The following is a 7671-nucleotide window of genomic DNA, read 5'->3' on the forward strand; positions in this document are numbered from 1 at the left end:
ACATTTTTTGTTTTTGTGAGACGGTCTAATGTACGTATATTCTGGAGTTATAGCTTCATAAGTTAGCTTCTTGGCAAAAAATTAGAATTTTTTTTTAAACTTTGGGCGACGAGCGGCACGTGTTAACGTCCGTGTTACCGAGGATCGGCCCATATTTGACCTATATAAAGCCTTATTTAGAAATTTTAGTTTTTTTTATCAATAAATGGCTTAAATATTTTGAAATTATGGTAATATTCAACATAAAAGTTTCTTTACAAAAAATAAAAATTTTATAAAAAGTAAAAATTTTAAAAATATACTCATGGTGTAGGGTGTTATATGGTCGGCCATGCCCGACTATACCTTCCTACTTGTTCAATTTTAGCATTGTTTAAACAGTAGAAGTATTTTAAAGTATTTTTAGAAAAATTTACTTCCTTAAACCCTTTAAATGGGGTTTCTCTATTAAATGTATAGTCTCAGCGAAAGCGAGCATTCATACATACATACATACATACATACATACATACATACATACATACATACATACATACATACATACATACATACATACATACATACATACATACATACATACATACATACATACATACATACACACACACATACATAGATACATACATACATAGATACATACATACATACATACATACATACATACATACATACATACATACATACATACATACATACATACATACATACATACATATGCATACAACCGTTTTTTGATTTGCAAGAATTAATGATAGACTAGAAATATTTTGGAAACCAATATAAAACATAACAAAGAATTTTTGAAGCTGGGTAAAAAATTGAATTTACCATGACAAATCGCGTCCCCCATACGATATTTACTTGAAAACTGTCCTCGAATGGACAACAATCAACGGAAAATATTTTGGGTAATATTATATTACATAACAGCGTATATTTTAAGGGGGTAACATATTTTGTTTTTGTGAGTCGGTCTATTAGACCGTATGTTCTGGGCGACGAGCGGCACGTGTTAACGTCTTTTAATCGAGTGAAAATTTCGGCTTTCCCAACATCTTTATAGGAATATAATAATTCATTACGAATTTGATCTATAACTGATCATAGTCCCTGTATAAGGTTACCTTCACTTACTTATTTAAAATACGAGTATTCCTTATTTAAAAATACGAAAATGAAATTCCATAGAAACAAGTTCTGTACAAGACAAATTTTACGAGTATCGGTTCATAATTTACTTTTACTCTTATGACTAATTAAAAATACGAGTACAGCGATGAAAAAAATAAATGTTATACGAAAGAAGTCAATTTTACCACAATCGTTCACATGACTGAATTAAGAACAAATTAAAATTTTTTATAGTACATATAAAAACAATTTTTTCTCTAAAAACTGAAAAATATATTATCTTTTTGCTATTTTTACGAGAAATACGCGTTCTTCAATTTGGAGCTTTTTGAAATTTTAAAGTTGACAACGCTGATTCTAACTTGTTATTTATTAAAAAAATAAATACTCTCAAAAAGACAAAAGAGAGCATCCTGCTGTGCACAGAAATTTCGTCTCGCTGTGTACAGCAAAACCATTTTTTTTTTTTATATGTGATGCGTCAAGTTAAAGTGGGCCTAGGGATACGCAGCAGCCTATCTCCCATAAGATATACACGTGTTTGTGTGATTGCGCAGCAAAATCTGCTGATACGCAGCAACTCTCTCTCATAGCAACTTGAAAGATGAGGTGATGGCGAGTGACAATTTGTGAAAATATTTCTATGTGGTTTCAATAAATGTCATATTTTTTTCATTTGTGATTTGACATCTGGGTGATACAAAAACTGTGGAAAAACGTTATTGGTTATGATTCGAACTCTAGCGCTCAAATTAATATCTAATTCAAAAACCATGCAAATAAAGTTTGGAAAGCACTGCACTGTTTGGAAATCACTAATTCAAAAACCATACCAAAAAAGTTTGGAAAGCACTGCCATAAGTTGCGTTCTAATACTATAACACAATCCACAATGAATTTGGAACACTTTGTTTTTAAAGATATGCCACAAATTCATTAATTTGTTTCTTTCGACTATCAAATAAAATCCATTTACTGGTTTTTGTCTTAAATATTTATTAAAAAGTTGGTTTTTGGCACTGCTATAAAATAAATAGCTTCATTTGTTATAACCAGGGAAACCGAAAACATGCTCTAAAAAAAGTGTTTTAAGCGCTTTAAATAATATGCCGTAAAAAACTCAAAATATGCTCTAAAAAAATTTTTCATTATTTTTTAACATTGAAAAGCTCAAAAAGACAGAAATTGTAATGAAATAATAAATGTTTAGTGTCATATTTCATCCTACAAGATTTTTTATAATTGATTCATCTCATAGTTTGAAGAACTAGTTTAATAGAATTTTACGTTTTACGTTCAGATAACCAATAAATAACATGAAACCATTTGGACCCCAAAAAACATATTTCAAACGACAAAGTTTGACACATTTCTACCAATTGTATTCATAGCTTCTAAACTGACATTTTAATCGGTGTTGTCATAAATTCCAATAATTAGTTTTTTAAACTATAAAAATGGATTGGTCTCATGAAATCCAAAGTAATAGGTTTTATGTCTGATTTAAAATGTAATGCTTTATTGAACAAAAAACTATAACATCGGTTTTCGTGAGAGAAATGTATTTTTTGCAGTTTTTAAGTTCTACAAACGAATTTTTTTTCAAAATTGTAAAATAAAAATAAAAAAATTAAATTTTATTTTTTTAAATAAAGTTTTGAAAATGTACAAAAACGAAAAAAGCGAAAACATCAAAATATGCACTAAAAGAGTAAAATATGCTCTAAAAACTCGAAAATATGCCTTAAATATGCTAAAAAAGTCAAATCATGCAAAATTATGCTCTTATGTGTAAAATATGCAAAAATATGCTCTAACAAATCGATGCCAAAATTCTTAAATTGGTCTGAAACGTATAAATATATTATCCATACAACGTGACTATCGGAACATGTGCCTGACGGAGGGTTAAAGTACCAATCGGCTCAGAATCATTTTCTGAGTTGATTTAGCTATGTCCGTTCGTCCATGTAAACCTTGTAATCAAATTACAGGCCGCAATTTTGAAGATAATTGAATGAAATTTGGTACATGATCTTCTATTGTCCTAGGGACGAACCCTATTGAAAATGGTAAAGATCGGTATATTATTTCAACTAGCCCCTATACAACTGTACCCCCGAATAGGGCTTATAAACATTTTAATCAAACTACAGATCGCTATTTTGAAGATAATTCAATGAAATTTGGCACACAATCTTTTATGGTACTGTCGACGAAAACTATTGAAAATAGTTCACATTAGTCCATTATTTCACCTAGGCCCCATAGAAATGAACCCGCCAAATAGGGCTTTTAAATTCATAATTATGTTTAATATACTCGTATCTCGACAAAAAGCTGCAAAACCAAGTTCTATACTAATCTTGATGACCCTGATGAAATTCATAATTATAGGGCCTCATTTGACCCTAGCCTGTCTAAAAAGCCCAGCAAGGTACAATTCATCTTAAATACTTTATTAATAAAACTAAATCACATTTTATTCGTATACGAGTGTAGGGTATTATATGGTCGGCCTCGCCCGACCATAACATCTTTCTTGTTTTGAAATTACATTTTGTATGGAAATTTTGTTTTATAAACCTTTTATAAAATAAATATTTGTTACTTGTAAATAACGGGGTTATTACATAAATTTATTATATTTAATGAACTCTTGTGAGCCCTTAACAAAGGGTTTTAAAACTGCCGCCTGACTGTATGACTATACCCAAAATACGGTTTAAGTTATCTAACTATATTTAATGTAATCACATAGTTTTATTAAAATATCTCCTGTTTTTTAAATTTTTTAATACATATATCTTATTTGTGACACTAAAAGACCGAAGGAATTTTTAATATTTTACAATTAATATATCTTATTGGAACGAAAATTATTTGCTGTTATAATCTAAAAATGTCCATTAAGTGCCAATATTTTTGTAAAAATCGTTTTCAAAAAAGTGAAAACTATTTGAAAATTTTTTTATCGTCTATGTAATTAGAAGTTCAATATTAGTGTGAATGTAATTGTCTAAGTTCTAATATTTTTGCATATTTCAATGTATGTTTAATTGGTAAAAAATATATCATGATTGTTTCAAAACTATATCATGATTGTTGCATAAGTAACAATTAATGCGAATGTACATGTATACGATGTATTTTGAAGGTTGTTAGTGTGAGGTCTAGGAGAAATTGTGTACTGATTTTGGAATCCTTTAACGTTTTACGGATCATTTTAATAGTCTATTTAGAATTACTCTTTACCCGTGCGTGCAGATTAGTTTAAATTGGTATTGAAATTGGTAGAATAACGGTATGATACCGGCTTAAGAAAAATCAGTATTTGGATACCGGCATTTGTATCAGTAAGTATGGTATCCGTATTAATAACTGTATCTGTTGTACAAACTAATAAAAATATATTCTTACAGCCCAATGCTGCCAGAAAAAAATTTACACATATCCCAATCTTAAGCTGGAAGTCCATAAAAATTCCTGTTTTAAATTTTAAATCCCTATAGTTTTCCCCAAATGTTTTTCGTGAAACATAATTGTTTTCATATGTTTTCAAAATAGGAATAACAACAATACCAAAATTTATAGGAGAGACATGCCATATACTATGGAACAATTTGGGTTTTGTCTACTTTTTACTTCCTAATAGATATGAATAGGGTACATTGCATTGGTGCTATAGTGACCTATTAAATTTTATTTAGTCCTCCATATCGTCCATCGTAGAATTTTATCTAATAATGTATGATAAACATATGTTTTAATTAAGGGATTATTAAATATTTGAACTGATTTCTCAACAACTTAAAAAAAAAACATGATGGTAGCTATTATCTTCCAGCTTCTGCTGATCCGTTTTAAATATATATGTCATTGATATACTAGAAATAATTTGGGAACCATTAAAAAAAAGAACAGAAGCTGGGTAAAATGTTGAATTTAACATGAAAAATCGCGTCCCCCATACGATATTTTCTTGAAAACTGTCCAGCTTACGAATTGACAAAACTTAACAGAAAATATTTTGGGTAACATCATTTTACATATCAGCGAATATTTTGAGGTTTTAAATCAAGCAACATTTTTTGTGAGTCTGTCTAATATAAATTATATATTTTTAACTTTTCCTACCTTTTGTTAGTTTTACACTATACAACAAAAATAAATACTTGGGAAGTGATACTATTTTCTGAAAGATTGAAACGAGTAGAATAAGAATCCGTTATCGAAAATTGTTAAACAGCTCTACCACTAAATATAATATTATTTTAAATGTAAAATTTTTGTCTGGCGTACTATTCAAGAGTGCTAAACTTGGTTTAAGGTTTAAAGGTTGGGTCTCTTGGCACAAAATTGCCCATATTGAAGTAATCATTAATTTATATGAACTGTGCAAAAGCGGCTATAGGGCACGATATCAAACTAATTGGAATGCTGTATAAAATCATCGGACATGCCCGATAGCATACCAAGCGGGAAATTAGAGCAAATTGCCGTAAAAATCTATTGCTACATGGATGGCTATAAATTGATGGGCTCGGGGTTCTATATTGAAGACCCAGAAACAGGAATATACCACCGTTTACCTTATCACAACACTAGCTTCCAAGCATAATTCCGATCATGCGCTTTCCGATGATGATTAAGTTATACCTAAAACTCTATTGGATTGTAAAAAATCACTCACCGAATACTGTCCCAGAGATAGGGTTTATATCCCATTGGTAGTCGTGAATGAAAGAACGAATGTAATAGCTTAAAAGGGAATGAAGCACGAGGTAGTTAACATCACGTATGCAAAACTATTTAAGAAGATTTGGGTGAGAGTGGTATTTCTTCGGGTTTTTATTCAAATCAGTGTAAGCTTTCTCCGGAAAAAAGGAGTTTAAAAATAGTTTGAAATGATATTTAAACAAAATTGGAAAGTATGTCAGACACAAACTTTCAGCTCTTTCGGTGTAAGTTGGAAATTTAGACAATACAGGTCCTTATTCAAATGAATGTAACTTTTCATGTATTGGTCTTAGCAAAAATTGTCCAAATGAGTTCAGATAGCTATTTCTTTTTTAATTTTGCACATTGGTGTAAATTTCATCCAAATCCCTATATATATTTTTTTGTTATGTAAATTTAACTTAAGAAAACGTGCAAAACGTTATCCGGGTGACACCGAAATTTTTTCATTGCGAAACATTTTTGTGAGTCTGCGACTCATGTTAAAGCGGATCGATTTCTTTATGTAATTAAATGATTATATAATTTAATTTATCAAATCTGATTCTGAAGCACCACTTGCTAACCAATCTGAATCTATGGTACTAGATTGTTTTTTTTTTTTAATAAATCAATACAGGTAATTGTTTTTTTTTTTTTTTTTTTTTTTTTTGAGGTAAACGATTATGATGTTTTCGTAATATACATACATATATCAATGTATATGTTAATATGTGTGAAATTTATTTAACCCCTATTGGTATGTAGAAAATTTTCCTACATATTTATGCTAATCGTTGAATGCAAACTGATTTTGTAAAAGACATTTTTATGGGGGCTATGGTCAAATATTGATCTACACACATATAATTTGATATATGGATTGATATTAAAAATAATTAAGGTCACGTTATATGGGAACTAGTTGAATTAAGTATAACAGTACAAAAGTATTGTCTGAAATTTCATTACGTTATCTTTAAGATTACGAAATTTTCCGCATAGCTCTAAATAAAAACTATAGTATTTCCGTTCACCATTAGAGAGTTAAACATTTTTAAGCATCTTTATTGGCTGTTATATTAGTAGACAAATATACACAATTGTAAATATCTTTGTTCAAAGTTTGCATGGTCAAACACAAAATACTAAGTATCAAAACAATTGAGATTCTTTATCAACTTCAATTTTATTATTTTGTTTTGTATATTTCATTTGCGAGAACACATGTACTTAAAAATGAAACCGGTAAACTTGTATTTTTTTAATTTTTCAATCTGATTTTTAACCAAGTTAATTGGGTGTTTTTTATTGTTGTAGCTTATTTATTTGATAGCAGTTGCACAAATATCAATAATTTACTCTATATGCATGTGATACTTTAAGTATTTATAAGAATATTCAACGTGGGCAATCCACATTCTTTGAAAGCCATTCCAAGATACACAAGCATCTATAGATAATTTTATACAAACAAATAGCTACAAAAATAAAATCAAGGAGTGAAGTCAATTTTTTTTAGCATTTGAAATTTATTGTTTTTTTTTTAGTTCTTGCTCTCAACTTATTTATTCATTCTATATTTTAAGACCGAAATTTGCATTTCTTTATTTATACCGATTATTATTATATTACCAGTCCGGTAATAAACATTGTTTTATTTGAAATTTCAAATATACATTTAAACCTATTTCACTCATAGCTAAAGTCTCAATTGGTTGCTTATTGCCCAGATTTTCTACCTTACTGTGCTGGTCTACTAGAATTTTGCGATTACCGGCATTAGCAACTTCGGCCTAAGATGGCGGCTATTTTTTCACG

The sequence above is a fragment of the Lucilia cuprina genome, chromosome 4 (assembly GCF_022045245.1).
Source record: "Lucilia cuprina isolate Lc7/37 chromosome 4, ASM2204524v1, whole genome shotgun sequence".
NCBI lineage: Eukaryota > Metazoa > Arthropoda > Insecta > Diptera > Calliphoridae > Lucilia > Lucilia cuprina.